General features: G+C 37.1%; 1 protein-coding gene across 6 annotated transcripts in view; it reads left to right on the top strand.

The window, feature by feature from the left end:
• Positions 1 to 23,105, top strand: part of LOC124306338 (two pore potassium channel protein sup-9) — an 817,624-nt gene that overhangs the window by 52,215 nt on the left and 742,304 nt on the right. Inside the window, exon 1 of one of the 6 annotated variants that reach the window (XM_046766947.1) lies at positions 11,682 to 11,816. The exons of the other annotated variants lie outside the window; for them this stretch is intronic. The gene's annotated coding sequence lies outside the window, so the exon portion shown is untranslated. Of the gene's footprint in view, positions 1 to 11,681; positions 11,817 to 23,105 lie in introns of those variants that run through there. 6 annotated transcript variants of the gene reach the window in all.

The following is a 23,105-nucleotide window of genomic DNA, read 5'->3' as shown; positions in this document are numbered from 1 at the left end:
TCGTAACGGTTGTTGAGGAACTTCGCCGAAAATTTGACAGCATCCTAGCTGATAACGTAGCTCTCAAATTAGGTCTCGAAACTGTGAATGCTACTATGACGGAAGTGAAGAAGGATGTTGATTCGCTGTCAGAGATAACGTCTCGTCATACGGCGCAAATTAGCAAAATTGGTGACAAGCTTGCCATCAGGTAGACTGGCGTGTTGGTGCCTACTGATGAGACTATGCTGTTGCGGGTAGCTTGCAATGAAGTTTCAAACTACATCATTATTATAAGGGTTCAACATGGTGGTGATCGCGAGCATCTAGATGTATTATTGTCTAAATTGTTAGCGGCTCTCAATATTCAGCTGCAGCCGATGCCGTGATCTGTTTTGAAAAAATGGGCCGCAGTGGAGCTCAGAGTGTCTCTGGTACTTCAACCTCTCGATCGGATGCAACGGGTCCTGGCTCTCTTTCTACCTTTGCTGCGCGCCCTCTCTTGTTAGTCCTTGAGTCTCCTGCTTGGTGCGATCGCGTAATTGTGGCTAAATGTAAGAAGCGAAAGCCTCAATTGCGATTAGCAGATATCGATGCCACCCTTTTGGAGTGAAAGGTTTACGTCAATAAAAGGCATCCCGTGAAACTATACCGATATCGGAGTCAGATATTGAAGAAGTACTCGTCGCTGAGCCCGAGGTCTGCGTGGCTAGCTGATGCTGCGCTTTATGTTCGACCTGAGCCAAGGATCAAACCGCTGTGCTTGCTGCCTTCTTCCGACTTGTCGGCCTTAACCTGAGCCTTGTAATGACTCTCGCCTGCGACTTCTGCCAGACCTATGCACTCACTGATCCACCCGGAGCTACTCAATGTCTGCTGTCTGAATGCCCAGTCGCTGCCTGTCCATATCGATAAATTTCGCTAGTTCTTTCGCCTAAACATATATAATACTACGTGATTGTTGTTTCCGAAACGTGACTGTTTTCTGTCTTTCTATGTATGCTTGTCATTTGATTTGTGTCTTTTTGCGTGGAGCCTGTATAAAGTTTGTTATTGCATTTCATTTTATATTATTTTGGTATTGTTCACCAAACACCATATTTTGTATTATATGTATGTATAATTTCTGATATGTACATATATGTGTGAAACGTGTTGTTCAGGACACTTACGTTTTAAAACGTGAAACTGTGCGGAAAAGTCTATACTAAGGGGCTTTTCGAAAATATATACATGCGCGCGTGTATGTGCGTCTGTGTGTGCGCGTGTGTGTATCTATGGTTGCTAGGGGGTATTACCCCGCAATGAAATAAATATCTATCTATCCATCTATCTATCTCTCTCGATTTTTTTTTGCAACTTATCGCTTAACGTAGATAAACGGTTTATGGCTTGCTCGCTAATCAGAGTGAGATTTAACGTAAATGACGGAGGTGCAGGCAAGCCTGTTGTGAATTGAACGATTCCAACTAGAATCGCTAATAATTAGGATTTATTAGGTCAACGGCGACCCGCAATCTTTGACACTCGGGTAAACTTCGGACCCTACGAAATATTTTACTTCAAAAATAGTATATAAAACGAAAAATGATGTATTGTAAAACACATAAAGCACTTACACGCTTATATAAAGTAATGTTGTTGTTTGTGTTTGATACGGAACGAGACAGGAAAGTATATTAGGAATTGAATTAGCAGATGTTATAATGTCTAGGGTTAATAAGAATCAAATACGTAATTTCCAAGCCTCGATGATCGTTACAAATAAGTTTACTGCAGCGTTGGTCGATCACAAGGGGTCGAAGGTTAACTGGTTAAGAGAAAATTGATGGCCCACTTGCCTAATAAATGTACAACAATAAAATAACTTAAAATTCGGCTTAGCCAATTAACAAGGAATAAGAAAAAAATTATAAATTTTAACAGCATACCTACTTCGGGTTTCGGCTGCTTAGTGCTTTTCGTGTTTCGGAAGGTGGTTTGCGGAATTGTAGCACTAACTTCCTTTGTTGAGGTGATATTGTACGAGGTATAAGCAACTACAAGGAGAGAAAGAATTATTTGAGTCAAATGATATTCGTTTGATTTAACTAAATGCTATAAACAAATGTGGCGAACACAATACTTACTTAATTCAACAACATACTTTTGTCGGACGAAATACTCGTGACAAATTAATATAGAATTGAATCAAGCCTTCGAATAATCATGCTGACTATCAATTTATTCAAGATAACACGGCGTGATTTCCTTGCAATAATATGAATTTAGTATCAAGAAAATGTGTGATTTAAATTACCAAGAATTTGTTTAAGCTTAACTCAATTGTTTTGTTCTAAAAATATGAGATTGTTGTATCAAAACAAATTGAGCTTTTTTTAATTAATCTTTTGTTGAGTCAAGAGATCCATGGTCGAACCGGGATTGAAATTTGTTGCAACAAAAATCTTTTGCATCGACTGAAGATTAGATAGATATAGTTTATTGCTCATAAGGTACATGGTCCCATAGCAATGGGGGATAGTATATACAGTATTTTTTCAATCAAAATTAAACACAGAAATTAATTAATATAGTTAAGTAGTGCAGTGATTAAATCTTAAATATCAACGACTAGCTTTGTAACAAAGTTATCAGGAATTTACATTATTATACAATTGTTGTTCTCACTACAAGAGTTTGGCCAGTTAATTTGAGGAGCTTTTTACAGTCATAGTTCGATAGGTTGGCCAGATAAAAGTTGAGACTCGTTTGTTCCGGAGCATATGTATCACCGTAGAGATTGTTTCTAATGCTTTCGTATGCTGGGCAGCAATAGAGTATGTGCTCAATACTTTCTGGTTCTTTTAGTGAACAGCACGTACAGGGAATCATAGGGTTAAGTTTTTTCCCTTTGTTTATTGACAAGTAAGCTTGGTGTTTGTTTGCTAGTCTTATTTGTGCAATTGTTTTTTTGATTTGCATCGTGTGATTCTCATTGAGGTATGTTGGCCCATCAAGGACAGTAGTAAGTGGCTTGTAGAGATTGAACAGGCAGGAATCAGAGTTACAGTAACTTCTCTCGTCCTTTGCTTCTAGTGCCGCCTTGTATTTATTAAAAACTTCAGCTGTCCTGCTTTTCCAAAGCTTCAGGTTTGTGTTGAACCATAGATCACTCGCGCCCATCTTTTTGAGTACTTTTTTGAATTTTGCAGCCCAGTTAAATTCTTCATGGCATGTTAGACTCTCTTTCAAGTCTATCAGTCTTTTAATACATATTTTTGGTAGGTATGAGTCGTCTACTGACAGGATTTTTGCTAACCAGTCTCAGGTATATTCCATCATTTTGTATTCGAGAGGCAGCATACCAAGTTCAAGACGAATCACTCAGTTGGACGTGCATCTAGGCAGATGAAGTAACCTTTTGAAGAACTCTGCTGCCACTCTCTCGAGCTGGTTTCGATATTTGATTCCCCAGGCGGAGCTTGCATATAACAGGGTTGATTGGACCATACTTTCAAATAATTTCACGCTGGTCTGCATTGAGTTGGATCCAGCTTTACCTCAAGGGTAATAGTAGAAGTAACAATTGCTTTATTTATGGCGAAATCTGCTGTTTGTTGGCCAAGGGTAGATGATGTAAGATGGACTCCTAGGTACGTGAATGATTTTGCAATTGCGATCAGTTGGCCTTCGTATGAACGTAGAGTTTTTTTTAATCCTTTCGGTTTGCCTTTTGGTTTGAATATCATGATTGTTGTCTTGCTGATGTTCACTTGCAACTTATTTATGGTAGAGTATTCATGGAGATAATTCAGTTTTTTGGCGAGATCTACATGGCTGTGCGCAAGTATTGCAGTGTCATCCGCTAAAAGACGGAGTAGCAAAACAATAGTACCGTTAATATTGATCCCTTGTAGACTCTTGTTTTTAAAAAAAAGTTGAATGTCAAAGATGTATAGGATAAAGAGAAGTGCACTCAAGGTTTCACCTTACAACACCCCTTCAGATACTTCAAATTCATCAGACAGGTCAGAGCCGTGTCGAACCTGAATACGTGCCATTTCGTAGAATGATTTTATCACATCAGTTAGTTTTGAGCTGATATTGAGGTGTACAAGCTTGCTCCAGAGTTCTTCATGCGGTATTGAATCAAATGCTTTTTTAAAGTCAACATAGAGGCCATAGATTTGTCGCTTCCCAAGACGCAACTGCAGTTAGATGGCCGTAATGAGTGTGAATATCGCATCTGTGCAGCTTCTGTTACTCCAGAAGCCAAATTGGCATTCGGGAGATATTTTATTGTTTTCAGCCCATTTTTCAAACCTTTTTTGCAAGATCGACGTGAATAGGTTTGTGATGTGATGTTTGTGATGATTAGCGCAATACTCCTGAAGTTTGCGGGATCTGAGGTACTACCTTTTTTATGAATCATACTAACTAGAGCTTTCGACCAGTCGGCAGGACAAGTTTCTGTTTCTAGCACACCGTTGAATAGAATCAGTAAGTAGTTGTGCCAATTATCCGGTGGGAGCCTGCGTATTTCGTTCGGGATACCGTCTGAACCCGTTGCTTTATTATTTTTAAGTTTGTTTACCGCATCGTGTAGTTCTTCCCAAGAGGTGGGAACATCAAGTAGTGGATCATTCTTTCGGAGAGTAATGGGAGGGATGTTTACTTTCGTTGGGTAAATCTGGTTGTAAACTTCATTACATTGCTCTATTGATGGTGGGATTGCTGTGTTAGAGTAAGGCTTGACTTTTCTGATGGCTTTCAAAAATTCAGCCAGATTTTTGACATTGTTAAAGTTGTCTAGTAGTGTTTTTTGGGCCGTTTTTTATTGCATATCAGATGCTTTTTGTACCGCCTCTTGGCATTTAGGTATTGGATTCTCCACGGTTCCTCAAAATTGTACGTTAGGGAGATTTTTAGGAGAGAGTTACACGTTTTTTTTTTAGACTGATTGCTTCCAGATCAAACCACGGTTGATTTTTTGGTTTTGGTGAGTGGTTATTATTTTTTCTGAGTAGATTATCTTTTTTAGCACATTCATAGATTGCGTGGCAGAGATTTATGTATATATGGTCCGTCGAGTTTAGTGCAAAGTTTATATTTTTTCTATACGGATGCGCTAGTTAGGCATAGAAGAGTTGCTTGTTCTCGATGTAGTCCAAGAGCTAGTAACGCACGTTTCATGAAGTGTTTGATGCACCTTGAAATTTTGTCCAACACTATCTACTAGACAGATGAGCAGGTAAACATGTGTTGGCTTGAGCTACCTGGGGACACCAGGTACTGCGCATAAGAGAATGGTATAAAAAAATATTGACCAAAAAAAGTGTTTGATTCAGAGGCCAACAAATACTAATCGAAATTGAAGATAATTTAAAACACAGAAATGAATAAGGCAGACATTTTTGAGCGGCTTAACATTGAACGAAAACACCCCAAAGTTGTTTTTTTTTTTTTAAATACAAAAGAAAGTGTTTTATTTACGCTGAAATTTTAACAGTGTCTTAATTACATATGAAAAAAATACTTACAGAAAGTCAAACACTTTTTCCGGGGTTTACTTATCGGCAAACACGAAAATAAATGTTACTTATAATGGAGAGAGATAGGCTGCGCGTAGTCGTAAACGTAAGTGAGACCTCCGATCCCCGACGAACCTACGGTCTTTCTCTGCGCTCTCATTGGCTGTTGGTCACGTGTTCTTGTACAGCCGTACCGCCTATACATTTTCAATTCGTATTTTGAAGTAGATTTCGATTCATAACTTACCTGTAAATTTCTAATCTTTCAGGATAGTACAATAATACAATAATAAAGTAAATTTATAATAAAAAAATTGAATTTACAGTTTATCGGACATTTAAAAAAAGTAATGACTGCTTTGGGTTATCATTAAAAATCTCTTGACTAGTATTGATGACAAATTTTATTAATATTATTGTTATAAAAATATAGGTTATACGTATACTTAATTAAAAATTTAAGTGCATTTTGCAAATTACACACATTAAAAGAAAACATTAAAAAAACATGTGCTCACAACAATGCAGTATATAACTAGTAACGTATACTCACTACGAAATATTAAGGGAATCTGAGTGTGTAGATGCGCCAACTGCTGGCCAAACTAGGAACTAGTGCGGGTAGGTTGCTCGAATGCCTTGTGGCTGTCAGTGAAGTGGTCGGTCATCAAAGAAAAGCTTTATTACATTGTTATTACGTGAAAAATTTGAACCACGGTAAATAACGGAGTTTCCTCCACGAAAAACTAAAGCTAAAACATATTGCTGTGTGTACAATTGTACAAGTAAAGCGTGTCGAGAAGATACAGTTAGGTTTTACCATTTTCCTTCGGAGAAGCAAAGTTTGGTTAGAATTATCAGTAAATTCGGCAACAAAGAAGCAATTGATCGACGAGTAGCATGGATTAAAGTTTTAAAAATGAACAAAAAGGTCTCTTCTACAATGAGAGTGTGCTCACTTCATTTTACAGCAGAAGGTTTTATTTCAACACGTAAGTGACATGAACCTATTTTCCATAAGACTATTGTATGAAGCGGAGACTGGTGAAATTTTTGCCAAAAAGCATTTTTTTTTAAATTCTGAACTGATTAAAATAAATTGTTAGAGAAAATCCTTCCAGCAAATTTTAGATCATCGTAGTATAGGCTTTGAAAAAAAATTTCAGCCTCCTGTGATGAAGATGTATGTGCAAGGAACCTTTCAAAGATTCTGCTTACCGCTGCCAAAAATTCCTTGCGCAAATATTTTCATCGCACGAGGCTGAAATATTTTTCAATGGCTATCCTACCACAGTCTAAAAATTGGTAAGAAGATTTTCTCATACGACAATTTTTTAATGATAATGCGAATTTCACCAAAGTCCCCGCTTAAGTAACTATAATTGTTGTTATGCTAAGTAACATTTAAATATTATATGTTGAAGGTGGAAATTAAATACGGCATCTTAAGAAAATGAGTATTCCATCATGTAATCTTCCCGTTCGATCAATAAAAGAGGACACCAATCTACAATTAGAGAGAGAAGCTTACAACAATGTTCGAAAGATAAGGATCTATCAAAGATCTCCAATCAAGCAGCAAAATAACAATGTCGTACTTAGTGATATGATCGTGGGAACAAGTAATGCTTCTGAAACAGTCAGTATCAAAGAAGAACATTACATAGAAACTGCATCTACCACGGAATTCGTTGCAGAGCCGATTGGGAATGAAAGCACTGAAGATGATTCAAAGACATTTATTGATGTAGGAATACAAGTTCAAAGTGATTACATTACCTCGAAATTTTCAGCTTTAATTAATAGCGATAGTGAATTAAGTACACTCACAGGTATTCAAAGTATCGATTTTCTCAACACAATCGAAAAATTAGAATCGTAAAGCCATCTGACTCATATTCAAAGCTTAATTTACGAGAAGCAATAATTATGACTTTCATAAAATTGAAGCAAAATATGTCTTACGCAGTGTTAGCAATTTTGTTTCACTGTTGTATGCCTGAAACTTGTAAGGATAGAATCTATGAAATGTTAAATATTTTGAATACTTGTTTAAAACCTGCAATTTTTTGGCCAACAAAGGATAATATTTTGAAGAATATACCACAATGCTTCGCTGGCTTTGAAGATGTCAGAGTTGTCATAGATTGTACGGAAATTCCAATTCAGTAGTCAGAAAAATTGTATTGCCAAATTGTAACTTATTCTTACTACAAAACTACGTACACTGTAAAATTCATGACCGGTGTAATGGTCATGAATTATGAATTATGGCTGGATTAATTTCATTTGTCAGTAAAGCGTACGGTGGGCGTACTTCTGACAACGCGATCTTTGAACAGAGTGGAATATTGGGAAAATTGGACAAAAAGGATGCGATTATGGTTGATCGAGGATTTACTGTTGACGATATCTGCAAAAAAAAAAAAACAATTTTCAGAGTCAGACGCAATTTCAACCCGTAAAATCGCTAAAGCTAGAGTTAATGTTAAAAGAAGTAATCAAAGATTGAGAACTTTTGAAATATTAAGTACCAAAATGCCTGTTTGTATGCTCCCCAAAGTCGAAGAAATTTTCAATATTATGAGTGCTGTTGTAAATTTAAGTGCTCCGGTTCTGAAAGACGATAAATTTTAATTGTGGAGGGTAATAAAAAATATGTACTGTGTTAAGTTTCAATCAGTGTTTATTATAAAAAAAAGGAAAGTTGCAATATAATAAATAAATGAGATTTTATGAGATAAACAATATATCGGCATTTATATTTGAAGGCATTCAAATTTCAGTTCCAGATTCATCTTGCTTATTCCTTGATTGTTCCTCACATATATTACGTACCATATGATTGAAATTAATCGTTTTTAACGATTGTAACAATTCTTTTGCGTATCTTTCGTCATAATCGACAGAAAGCGTTGCTACACCATTATCGGACGGTGTATAAATTATAAAATCAGTGGATGATAAATTTAATACCGCCATCCCTATTTGTACTTGGGTATAATGTAAGTGACGTCGTTTCAAACATATTTGATCATTTTCTACCGTTAACCATTTTTTATGATGATTTATTTTTACCTTCGTATGGGCATTTTATTTCAATTAATTTTGATAGTTTATTGTTTTCAAACACTACTCCATCGGGTGAGTATCCTAATCAAGGCTTATCTCTTGATACAATAAGTTCACATTCCACTACCTCCGCAGATAGTAACGTTTTGTAGGCTTCGCGTGCTATTGGCTCATTATCCAATCCGTGTTTCGTACAAGAATTACTAAATCCTTTAGCGTGGAAATAATTTAATGACTTTTTGTCCAATCAGGTTTCTTATTGTTTTGATAAGTAAATATTGAATACGCGTCACTACACGTGATACGAAGTTGTCTCTCTTTTTTCCACACTGAATAAAATTTTGTGCACTCTCTGCAAATAAGTATTAACATCTCTTTCCAATCGACTAAGTACTTTTGTACAGCATTCTTGAACAGGTGCAACTCTGAACTCTCGTAAGTTATGAAGAAACTCAGAAGACTTTTGGTTATCAAAGATAGCAGTGACTTTATCGGGATTAATTGCATCCAAGTTATTATTATAGTCCTGTACACGCTCATGTCTCTCAATACTAAAGTTCAAAAAAAGAACAGAAGCGTGCATCAAATTAGTATTTCATATTTTTAATATCGACCCAATCACTTATTCTGTAAAATTAAAGAAAAATGTTGTGAAAGTGGAGCAAGGATTATTTATCCATTTTTCATCGACGTTACATTTTTTGTGTAAATAAAATTTTTAAAAAATCAGAAACTTATGATGCATATTAAAATTGTTTAAAAACTTATAATACATATTCAAATTGTCTAACGAAATCCCTCGATAAATCAATATTATTTACATAAATTAATTGTTAATTTTAATTTTAATAAATTAATTAATTAAGAACTTAAAGAATACAGCTCTTTTGGATATTTTGATTCTTCATTCTGAAATAAACTGCATAAAAATTTGAGAAAAATATAAAGCTTGAAATCGATCTCATTTACAGGTGTTTTGATAGAGCTGACCATGGATTCATGGATTATGTTTCGAAATAATTGTTCTTGTTCTTCCCATTGGCTACTATCACTTATCTTCTTTTCGTTGATTTTGCAATTCTTTTCTTTTTTCAAAAGAAAACATTTGTGCTGGTCTAATGATTGTACCCCCTATTGTTCCAATGTTGATTTACGCGGCTCTTTCCATGCGCATTTTTTATTCGTACACAAAATAACGTGTAATGCTTCTAAATCGTGCCTATCAAAAATTTATAAGCGTGATAAGTAATAAAAATAATAAATGTTAATACGAATACTTGTCAGGTTTGAATAAAATATAATACTTACCGGTTATAATACAGAAGAACTGCCACAATATGTTTACACACATTTCCTAACCCCGCTTTACACGTGCATCGCATTTCAACAATTTCGCCTTGAGATGATATTTTTCCGTTTATTTCGTGTGGGTCACCTTTTAATTGTGATGTTTGAAGACGAAAAGCAATAATTTGAACAATATTATTGCTATCATTATTTGTCGCTTTGCCACAGCAAATCACGTGCTCATTATTAATCAAATTTTCACCTCCAATGAAACATTTACTGCTCGGTGTTGCACTGGTAAATTTACTAATCTCCTGGACCTTAACTTTCATGTTTCAAACACTTTTTTCCGTATTATTACTATTTTCATTTACAAATAATTGTACGTTCACGTATGTCTGTCTGTACTAGCTAGTCAGAGCTTCGTCAGAGAAACCTATCGGCAGTAATTTCGAGTGCTGCCACCAGGCGCCAAAAAATTAGGCCACGCCTCGAGTAAGATTCCCAGCCGCACGGTCTTACATACAGGTCTGGAAACTCCCATCGTGTAAGTAGTTCGCTTATGGATGCCAGACGTGTAGTTCATGTATTGCCCACTGTGATCACTGGGATCTAAACTCCGGCGCGACGACGATGGGTGGGGGAAGTGAGATAGAGGCAGCGCTAGCTTTTCAATCTCTGTCACCTCAATGTATATTTCTCGTTTTTGATATTATTGTAGACTATTATAACACGCAGTAAAACGCAAATGCTTATTTTACGAAACCTCTGACCGTTCCAATTTTATGACACCTGGAATTGCGTGTTCCCATTTCTCGCGCAAAACATTGTCATTAAGCACCCGGAAGAACGACACCTTTGCATTATCGGCTTTGCGGCCGGTATTGCAATGAGGAACCGCGCACCGTCTTGGCATTTTTGCCAATTTTTCAAAAATCTTTTCTTTCTTTTTTTTTAATTATATTTTTAAGCACAACCACAGCAAGACACAACGTATGAGAGCACAACAGAGCACAATATACGACACGGCGATTTTGAGGTTAGGTTTGAGTTAGGTTTGAGTATACGCAGTAGGCGGATAGATCGCAGAGACGAGTAGTGATGGGATTACAAACTACTCCAGTGCTTCCATAAGCGTCCTACCCTAGGCCCTGGTCACTAGTATAGGCGGTCTTGAAGTAATACCATTATTATTATATCCGAATCCTGCTCTGAGCCTACGCTAGATGGCGCAGCGTTTCAAGCTCCCCGTGCTTCACCCCTCGACCCTGACTTGCACCTATCGCCTCTACTTTCATGTTCTCCTTCGCACTCCTTCTCGAACATTCCCGAGCATCAGTGAACATTCGCGAACGACAAGCAAAACAAATCAACGACAATATTGGTTTTAATTTGTCGATGATAAGTTTATAATCATCACAGATAAAGCCAATGAAGCCGAAACCAATTCCAAGTGATAAGCAGAGGTGCTGTGTCCTTGATTTCTCCTCTAGTCGACGTGAAAAATCTCATCACTTTCCTAAATGCGAAATTACCGGTTCTAAGTGGGTCGAAGCTGCGGGTAATCCGCGATTATTAGACCTAACCTACTACAAACATACTTCTAGTATCGCCCATTTTTTCGACAAACATATTCTGTTGATGAAACCCATAGAAATCATCAATTATGAATTTCTATTGGTTTCTCAATTCAATGCAGGTCTTTCATTACGTTAACGCAAGTTATCTGCATATCATCTACAGTCATCTATTATCTTATCGTAGGGATCGGAGACTATGCCAGATGGTGCTGATCGCGACTATCCTGCTTCATTTATAAATCATAGAGTGACCAGGGCCTGTCCTACCCCCACCACTTGATTTTGGGACGAGTGTCCAGACCTGTATGTAAGACCGTGCCCAGCCGGTACGATTGTACAAGAACACGTGACCAACAGCCAATGAGAGCGCAGAGAAAGACCGTAGGTACGTCGGGGATCGGAGGTCTCACTTACGTTTACGACTACGCGCAGCCTATCTCTCTCCATTATAAGTAACATTTATTTTCATGTTTGCCGATAAGTAAACCCCGGAAAAAGTGTTTGACTTTCTGTAAGTATTTTTTTCATATGTAATTAAGACGCTGTTAAAATTTCAGCGTAAATAAAACACTTTATTTTGTATTTAAAAAAAAAAAAACAACTTTGGGGTCTTTTCGTTCAATGTTAACCCGCTCAAAAGTGTCTGCCTTATTCATTTCTGTGTTTTAAATTATCTTCAATTTCGATTAGTATTTATTGGCCTCTGAATCAAACACTTTTTTTGGGCAATATTTTTTATACCTTTCTCTTATGCGCAGTACCTGGTGTCCCCAGGTAGCTCAAGCCAACACATGTTTACCTGCTCATCTATCTAGTAGATACTGTTAAACAAAATTTCAAGGTGCATCAGACCCTTCATGTAACATGCTTTACTATAGCTCTCCGACTAATGGGTCGATCTTTCCATTTTATAGTTGGAATGATCGCTAAAGTGGCAGGAGAAGTAACCAAGATGGTGTTAGATGGTTCCACAAGGCTAAGCATTATTGGGAAGTGATCTCATCCCGTAGTTTCTTTGATTACTCTAAGGTTCATTATTAGTTCGAGGCAATCTGTTTTTATCCAAATTAGATTAATCACACTTGCTCCTCTTGCATTACAGAAGGTAAAGTTCGCAGGGAAGTCTCCAGGACATCTTCCGTTTAAGAGAACAAAGCCAATTTTGTGCATAAAGTTTGTAAGCCGGTTGCCTCTTTTATTTGCTACTGGATCCATGGAGCTATGTTGATATTGTATGACGGCATTCTCGGTGATTTCCTCAGGCATCTCCGGTAGTCAGCTTACCCTTGAGGTGAAGTCGCCACCCAAGATGATTAAGTCATAGCTGTTAGGGATTTCTACATCCAAAATATTTTGTATCTGGTTTAGGTTACCTTTTAGATCCGAGGTTGGTTTCAGACAAATATTGCGTAGCAACACATTCAAATTTTTTCTTGTAGCGCTTGTAAAAATACATTCCCAACTTACATTATCTGTTTTTATCAATATTAATATTAATCACGAGGCCTTTTCATTGTTGAAGATATAAATTTGAAAAACTGGTAAATTCGAAAAATTAACAACGGAGCCAGGAATCGAACCTGGTATCTAGCGATGCTTTACCGGAGCCTTACTCCACTAGACCACCTAGCCGCCCTGACTCTGATGTCGTTAATTCCTCTCATCACCAGTAAGTTCAAATTTGTTTTCTTGTGCTGTAGTATGTGTGAATATAAAGTGTTCTTCCTCTTCGAGCACAACTGTAAGAATGTCTGTAAGTGTGTTTACATTTTGGAAACTTACGCTTCTGATGCGAAGCCCGTAAGACAGTCAATGACCGTCTAATAATTGAAATGCGGATATGCATTATCAATATTAATATTAATCACGAGGCCTTTTCATTATCTGTTTCTGTCTTAAAGGTTTTAGCTGCAGTTTGGAGGTCGCCACTAGGTCTGCCTCCTGCTTCTGACTTTGCATTGGCTGACACATTTTGATATCCTGCTAGGCAAGGTTTCTGGTTTAACGGAGCAGACAATATCCATGTTTCGTAGAGACAAATTATACAAGCGTTATTTTAGAAGTTGTAGGCAGAGAGGTTTTGTATCCACGCAAATTTCAGAATACTAGGTTCATATTACTATATACATGCATTTCATTTTTTGACTTTGGCTGGATGATAAATTTATCATACGTTATCCGTATTTGGCCTCCAAATATCTGGTTTTATAATTTTCTCTGAAGCTATTTCCATAGCGAAAAAGTTTACCGCCTGGAGGTCGTTTATAGTACTAGTACAGTGATGTTTACGGTGAATATATTCTCTACGCGTTTCAAAGCATGTAGTGTTTCTTTTCCCTCATAAAAAAATTCGTGCAACTGATTGAATCAGTTATGCCAAACAAGCTCCGGTTAGATCAACACAGTAATGCGTTTAATCGATGTAAATTTTTTGTCGTTAGATTTATCTACTTAGTTTTGTAAGTTTGCATAGGTTGAAGCCTTGACCTTTGCGGTTACCTTAACGATTTCCGTGTTCGTAATTTCTCACTATCACTCCTTTGACAACGATCAAACAATTAACACGTGCCTAACCTGCGCAAATATGGAGTGTGCTGTTCGAAAAACCAAAAGTTTATCAAATATACGATTTACAATCAAATCTTATTATTTTTCGTAGTTACTAAAATATTGTGCAAATGAACAAGGTCAAAGTTATGAAAACGTACAAACCAATTTGTCAGAACTGAGAAAGGTGATACGTGGAAACCGAAAGATGAAACGAGATGAAAACGAGGCGAAGTTCCAAATTGGATGCTCATGATAAGTTTTATATGTCTATATATTTTATTTATACACATAATCTCTCTATCTAATAAAAAAGTTTCAAACAAATGAACGTAGAAAAAGATTATAATAACAATAGTAAAAAAAGACTATAATAACAATAGTATACGCATGAAGTTGGCGGTGGGGTGAGATCCCGAAAACAAAACAAAAAGCATCTAGCAAACCCTTTGACAGCTGTCATCGGCTGTTTATGACAGTCTTTGACAAATATCTTTATAGGTATCTGTTTCTGACGCGCAAAAAATGAACATGCAAACGAAAATTATCAAGATGATTCCCGACGGGAATTGTCTTTTTCGCGCGTTGGCGTATTGTGTATACGGCACTCAAAATCGACACGCAGAGGTGAGACTGAGTATCGTTTCAAATATAGTGGATAATTGGTCTACAGTTGCGGGTTTTATTACAGGTAATGAGTCAAACGGTGCTGTGATTAGGTCACCTGGTGATTACAAATCACATATGAATAAAAATGGAATATACGGGGGAGAAGCAGAATTAGTTGCAGCTGCGGACATTTTTAAGATATGTTTAATCGTGTATCCCGAAGAACAAATTTATCCACACCGGATCGGATCACAAAATGAAACGCAGTTCTCGCTACTCTTCACCGGCGACGGAGACAGTGGACACTTTGATGTCTTGCAGTACCAAAATAAAATTCAGATAGTGAGTAATAAGTATGAAAAGTAACAATCAAATAATAGTAAATCTAAATATATCACCAAACAGTCAAAAGGACAGCCAGGATTTACGATGACAATGGAGAAAGGAGGAGTTTTAAGCAGCAGACAAGGCGATGAAGATGGTGGATGGTCGGAAGTATCACAAAAGAAAGAGGAAAATAAAATTGTAAGTGCGAATAACCAAATAAGCCAGAGAATAATAATAAACAAATATTCCTATAACCAGGCAAGCGGACGACCAGGATCTATGTTAACCATAAAAGAAACAGGTGTTTTGCGGAGTGAACAGCAACACAAATATAGAGAAAAAAATGATATAAGGAAGGTGATTTTGGAGAATAACGGGCAGAGCGGTAGCAAAAATAATTCAGCAAGTCAAGGAGATAGATCGATATCAATAGAGAAGGAACACCAATTTTCAACCAACGAATGGAAGCTTAGATTGATGAAAAAAAGAAGAGTAAGCACAGAAGGAATTAAAGTGGACAGCAAGTGCAGACCTGTCATCAAATCAACATGAAGGAATTCGTCTGTCTACTAGACAATGCGTAAGGAAATAGTGAGGCGCGAAGCGCCGAGTGCCCGAGGCGCGTAGCGCCGAGATGGGGTTGGCGCGCGAAGCGCGCAGGGGCGAAGCCCCTAGTATATAAAACGTTTATTCACGAAATAATTTAAATGATTCGATAAAATTATTATACTTTGTGTTCTGTCATATTAAAATAGTGATGAAGAAAATTTGATCAACGAAAGTATCCAATATTTAATTAAAATTTTTTGTAATAGAAAATTAGGTATTCCGTTACATTTGATTGGGAGTACCTAATTGTTTCTTTCAACGAACATGCGCCTGGGAGGTACAATACGTAAACTTCATGGGAAATGATATTCAGTTGACTCGAATCAATACTACACTCGATTGCGACAAGAAAGGCTTTTGTTGAATCAAGGAATTTACTTGAATAAAGCATTTTGACAAACTAGCCAAAAAGAAATTATCGAATTGAAGTCATCGTATTTGGAACAAATAAGAGATACTAGATTGAAGTGGATCGACTTCAACAAAATCTATTTTGTTGGTTCAAGAATTCCTTTCCCTCCGTGTAGCTCTCCGAAGCCTTTCCAAACGAGTGGGAAGAAAAATATTCGGCAAGGCGATAAGATGGTAGGATGTACTATACTTGACAGTAACAGCTGATAAGCGTTCCGTACTTAGAATAAGCCGTATTGGTCTACATATGGAATAGGGCATATGGTACAATGAATACGTTTTGAATTAGATATATTTGAAATTCGTCGCGAGAGGCACATTTCAGACTTGTGTGTGTGACTTGTTGACATGTGTACATTAGACATCTGTATGTGGCTGTTAATGTTTGTATATCATAGTACATTACATTATTTTTAGCTAATTTGAACGGATCCAGCCGTTCATTTTTAAATGATATGAAAAAATCATATCAATATTTAAACGAGAAAAATTTGCTAGAAAGAGTACAATTTCGGAAATTTTTTAGGCGAGTTGAATAATTAACGACGTTCGAATTCGAATTTCGAGTACAGGCGATGAGAGAAATTAATGACACTGTAGTCCGGGCGGCTAGGTGGTCTAGTGGAGTAAGTCTCTGGTAAAGCATCTCTAGATACCAGGATCGATTCCTGGCTCCGTCGTCAATTTTTCAACTCACCTGAAAAATTTTTAAAATTGTACTCCTTCTAGTTTTGAATGAAATATATTTAATCCGGAACGAACCAAATTTTAGAGTAGATATTGTTAAAAGAATGAATAATCTGATAAATTGTCTAAATCAAAGTGAAGTCAAAATTTGACTTCAATACTACGGCAACTTTGTGTTGATAGCGACTGTAGGTCACAAATAATATATGTCTAGTGAAAATAAACGTGAAAACAATAAGTTCTCTGCTCATTTATGACCCATTTCATTCGTAAACAGTTTGATCCCCAAAACGATACGAAATTTGTTAAACTGTAACTCCGTTGTATAAGTATCAAGTACAAACAAATATTGTACCTAAAACTTTTCGTGTATTCATAATGAAACGAATCTTGAAGACCAAATCTAATTTTGTTGAGGTTGAGTTGGGACACATTAGACTATCAGAAAGAAATTACTATCCCTATGTACAATTAACAAAACGTATTTATTTTAGGATATCAAAATGGGGAAAAAAAAGGAAGTATAAAAAAAGTCAATGAAACGTAACAAAAAGTGTTTGTAAGAGGTTTTCGTATATTTTCAAGTTATTTTATTTGAAAAATAGTATGTGATTAATAATAATAAATTGGAGAAGGAATCGTGTAACTTATTCAACTATGCTAGCGTAAAAGCAACAACGCACTGTTTGGTGTCACTCGCAGGCGGTGAAGTAGTATCTTTGAGCCATTTCCTGCGTAAAAAATAGCATACGTTTCATATGAAATTGCCGAGTTCACGTGAAAACAAAAAATTTTAGTGTCCATATTTTATAAAGCGTCCGAGTTCACGCAGAAAATTGCCTTGTTATGTGAAGTATGTGGCTTTGAATAGTATATGTAACTATTGATGCTTAAATTACGTAATAATAATTTGAATATTTTTATTGGAGTAGAAGAATATAAAAGTACAGAATAAAGTTCATTTGAATCGTGAGGTCAAGAGAGTTCTGGATTCAAATCCCTACGTTACTGACACAACCTGGATACAAACCTTTTTTATAGAAATGGAGGGTGGAGAGGAAGAGATATCCCCACCGAGACTGACAATATCGACCACCACCCGCTTTGCGCTCTACGTTACCATCGTATCGATCATCGGCAAAAAATCATCCGCTTTGCGCTTTACGGTACCATAGTTTATGATGAAGGTATCGATATTCTTGTTACCTTTTCACCTTCATCGATAAAAAATCATGTATTCTACCTTTACCATCGTGACGTTACCATCATTAGTGAACGCTACTTCCTACCATCATCGGTAAAAAATCTCACGTTCTAGCTCTACCTACACGTATCGAACAAGATCGAGACACAGATACGAATTCTCGCAGTTTGGCGAGGCTCAGCTTCTAAAAGGTTCTTCCATCGTGAGTCAGCACTAAGAAGGTTTTTGTATCTCTGGCAAGGGTAGTGAGACGCTGGAAGGTTAGCAACGAGGAATTCTTAGAATTTAGGAATGGAACTTATTCGTGACCAGGTCGTCTTGTAGTAAGAAAAAATTCGTTGAGTGAAAGTCAAACAATTTATATTTATTTACAGTATGTAAAATCAACGTTTCGGTCGGGCCCCGCCGATCATCTTCAGGCTAAAAAAAAATACTGAATTGTTTTGTTAAACATTCTTTTCTTTATCTTTAGATAGTGTATTGATCAGTAAAATTTTGGATTAAATTCTAAACGTAGGTATATTTATTAATCCGAAACGATGTACTGTCACTTTATTAAGGGCAGCATGTTCATGAGGAATCGGTTGCATCAAACTATATTAGTTTATGACTTTGATTAAATATTATCAATTAATATATAAAAGACCTGTTAGTAAAGGCAAAATTACAAGGTTTAGAAATGGAATTTAAGTTGCAGAAGAGCGTTACAAAATTACTTACAAATAAGTGACAACCTTTTCAGCTTAGATTTTATTTGAACGGCATGATGGAAGGTAGTGACAAGACGATTGATTGCGATCTATTACCAAAACGATAGTTCAATATGATAGTCAATTGTCGAAAGTGAGATATTACCAAACTGTTATTTGGCGCGAAAATTTTAAACTACAGTATATCAAAATATAGATGACTTAGATTTTGTATGTCCGTACATCTATTAACAGTATTGTTATTTTTACTAATATGGATTACCTTTTTGATGTTGCTTTTATACCAATTTGGTTCAAATGTTATACACTTTGCATTGTCAATTTAGGAAGGCAATTTAGGAAGGCAAACAGTTCTCGGAATCATCAGACAAGTTGTGACACTACGTTGAGAAGTCCGCATCGATCGGCAAAACGTCGAAGGTTGCGAATCCACATCTACATCGATACCGAATCAGCAGAAAACAAGCAGATCATTTGATAAGTACCGATATGATGGCGAGAGTCCTGCGTCAATCGGCAAAATATTGAAGGTTCTAAATCGAAACCTGCATCGATGACGCATTTGGAGAAAATAAACAGATCGTTTGACAAGTATCGACGTATGGTCGAGTGGCCTGGGTCGATCGGAAAAACGTTAAATTCTGGAAGGTTCTAAGTTAAATCTGAGAAAATAGGTTATAAGAATAATGGTTGATATTGAGGGGAATGACTTTATTCAGAAAACTTAAGATTACGGTTTCCGTAGGTCCATAATGTTGGTACAAAAGGTGATTACATATCATTTTTTTATTAAACAGTATAACGACCAAGATCTAGGTAGAATAGAACAGTTTGAGAATATATTGTAGAAAGAACTTTATTTAACAGATTTAAATTGTAGCGAATATTGAGGTTTCGGCTTGATCCGTCTCGTGTCCTGGCTAACAGTCGAATGCTTGATCCAAAACCACCTTCCTCCAAGAGCATTCATCAGGGCTCTCGAGCCGAGTTGTTCCGTAGCGTAGACATCCGATAACCGATCCCGCACGGTTTTCTGGCTGAGCCAGTCCTCTTTAAAAATATTTACTTCAATATCGGCTGGCTTTTATGATTCAATAAATAATTCCGCAGAAAAAACACGCCGTAAGCAGCACATTTCAGACGTAATAATAATCCATTTAACCGTAAATTTTGTCAGGTATTTTGCGGATTTTCCCATAAGCCCTGTGTTAATTTTCGGATTTTCAAATTCGATTTATTCTCAAACGACGTGGTCAATCGTATTGAAATTTAGCAAAAAATTTGGAAATTTTACAATTAAAACTCGAGAAAAATTTCAACAAAATCTGTCGAAAGGGAGTTTTGCATACAACGTCCTTAACGCTACCAACACCGAGATATTCTGCAAGATCTAATGGAGGTTGAAGATGACCGAAAATGTAAGAATAAACAACATCGCTGCGACGTTTCTTGTATGCATACTAGTGTGTTTCAGGACCATCTTTATCATCAAGATTAACTACCGCCGTCTCGTTCTTACCCTGACCATTCTTAAGCATTTCGTTGCGCATAAGAACTTCGCGGAAGTATGGAATTTTCGTAATTTTAGCATACTTCAACAAATCCTAATTGGTTAACGGTCAACGTGGTAGCTTCTTGTTTAGTTTTTTGAAAGATGAAGACCTAAGCCCATTATTTACGGTTTGAGATGGAGACCTTTACCTACAGCGATGGCTTCCATCATTTTGTTATGCCATTTATTTTTTTCCAATTTCCGTTAGCTGCGTTCGCATCATTCACAGCATTCGCTATACCAGCTGCAACACCAGCTAATGTACCCGTAGCACTCAGACCAGCAAAAATAGGTACGAGAAAAGGTAAAAATCCTCCAATTTTTTAGGGTTACATTAGGATATGTGGCGATTACACGTTACGTTTACCACCTTTTTTTCTCACAGCTTCACAAGCACCTTTGAGTGCTGATCTAATAACTGTTTTCGCATTGTTGTTCGAAATCATAGACTTTTCAGCCGCACGTATAATTTTGTTGAAGGAGATATTCTTCAATTTCTGACACCCCATGCCTAACTTTATTTTCACGTTCATTGTATTAGCTACAGCCCAAGTCGTTGCTATTTAACCCAATTTTGCGTCCTTTGCACGAACCCTTTGCCAAGCTTTCTTAGCTGATATTTTATCCGTAACGTTTCTAGCTTCAATATTCTCATGATTTTTCGAATAGGCTATATCAGGTTCCTTGCACGCTGCATCAAGATGATTGATACCGGAATCACCTTTCACGAGCCGTTTTGCCAACTTCGTAGTGGGACCGCAGGACTGGTAACCAGGAACATGCAACTCGATCGGAAGTTTGTTGATAATGCTATTTACTAAACCGTTCCCGCCTGATCGCTTTTTCGGGGATCACTTAGGATGACGTGTGTGCATAATCATGTCTGCTCATAAACAGGGGGGAAGTGTTTAAGAACGAGGTATTCGCAGCTAATCCCATCAGTCATGTTCAAGATGCGGTTCGAGAAACAATCGATCACGTTGCCAGTGATGAATTTTGACAAATATACGGATAATCCAAAACGGAACAACCGTCATGGTGACCTGTTACTGAGTACCGTACGTGCAATATTCTACGGATCATCCAACTGTAGTAAAACCAACGCTTTGCTCACGCTGATAATCCACCCAAATGGTTTGAGATTTGAAAACGTGTACGCTTACTCATAATCTCTCAATTAGTCGAAATACAAATTTCTGAAACAGGTGCTTCAAAGTGTCAACGGTGTTGAGTACTGCCCCTTTAATGAAAATGATCAAGACCATCTCCCGAACGAGGCGCAACCTAACTCCATCATGATATTTGATAACGTATCGTGCGAGAAGGAAGGCAACATACGCGAGTACTTCTGTACGGGTAGACATCATGACGTAGACTTTCTATTTTTGTCAGACGTATGCTCGAATCCCCAAGCATCTCGTGCACGACACCACCAATTCGTTAGTCTTATTCAAGTAAGATGAGATGAATCTGAGACACGTGTACTACAATTATATCCACACTGATATGTCGTACACACAGTTTAGAGTCTTGAGCATGACATGTTGGAAAGGTGACAAGTATAGATTTGTAGTCATCGACAAGGATAGAGAGCTCGATAATGGTCGATACAGAAAGGGATTTGACCAATTTATGAACATGAGAACGGAATAAAATGCATCATCATTGAAGGAGAAGAAACAGTATTGTTGCAGAGCTTGCCCTACCGAAATTCAGGAAATTCGTCAAAAAAGAAGAAGCCTTGCGTCAAATTGATCATGCGAGTAATGCAATTTGTCATAAGCATAGACTGCTCAAGATAGAAAAACAGTCAATGCAGGAGAAAATGAAGGATGTCTTCGAATCTGTGATAATCCCGATGCCGGAATTGGTAAAGGTTACTCGAGGTGTGAAACCTGTCAAAGAAGAAGTGAAGGAGAAATGAAAGATGTACTGAATCCGAAGCAGCAGATTCTTATAAAACTGCAAGAGAAGAGGATAAAACTTTTGTAAAGTCATCCAAAAAATTAAAAGATGAATATCTTGAAATGTTTGACGATCAACAAAAACCGAACAATTTGGATACCATTTACGGAGTGCGGAACCTTTTGACTGAGAGAGTGATGGTTGGTGATTCACCGATACGCTGCGAGCACGAATACAAACGCATACGTGATATGCGGTATCTAAAAACTAAGTGGCTGTTGGAGTTGTTATTTAAAAAGTTGTCGAACATCGTCTATATTACCTCTGACGATAAAGATAAACAGAAAAATATCGTTGTCGCAACAAATGCTCTAGTAAATACTATAGCGCGATGAAGCCCATTCGGAGCAGTTGTGATGCAAAATTGAAGTACGTAATTGCAGAGCTACTGAATATTTCTATAACAGGCAGAGGTGTATCGTCACATTCGTTGATAGTCCGGTCAATATAGACATAAAAATAGTGATCGAAACACAATAATTCCGACATAGCTGAATTTTGGTGGAGACCTTGGGTTTACCATTATAAAGAAAAAAAAAGTCCCCATCGATACCATGTGTGCTAAAAAAGTTATTCAAGGTCAAAGGTCAAAATTTTCGGTTTTTTCGATTTTTCTCGTAATCTGTTAATTTTGTTACGGGGTAGATTGTGTAGGCTCCGATGAGCGGTAATTAGAGCTTACTCCACGCCCAGCCAAGGTGTTATTTGGCTATTGTAGGGTCCGTTCATGTCGACTATCCACTCGCGTGCTACTACTCCCAATGCAGGAAGCGAATGGAATAGAAAGGGATCAGTATTAAGGGAAGGTAAACGATTTGAAGTATATGATTGTTTATTAGTAGTCAATGTAACGGAGTCGGTCGAGGGAAAAAGGTATGGTCTTGGTTTAGAGGGATAGGTGTCTTGCTTGAGCGCTAGGATGGATCTGCCTGGTTTTGCGGGATGTAGGAGGCAAGCTAGCCGCGAGTTACAGAAGAATCTGCTGACTGCCGACATATTGTGTCATTGTTACATTTTGATCACCGGTTGTATGACGTTAATGGATCTCGAGTA

This window comes from Neodiprion virginianus, chromosome 1, assembly GCF_021901495.1.
Source record: "Neodiprion virginianus isolate iyNeoVirg1 chromosome 1, iyNeoVirg1.1, whole genome shotgun sequence".
Taxonomy (NCBI): Eukaryota; Metazoa; Arthropoda; class Insecta; order Hymenoptera; family Diprionidae; genus Neodiprion; species Neodiprion virginianus.
Note: the sequence above shows the minus strand (reverse complement) of the source record. Positions and strands in the feature narration are given on the sequence as shown.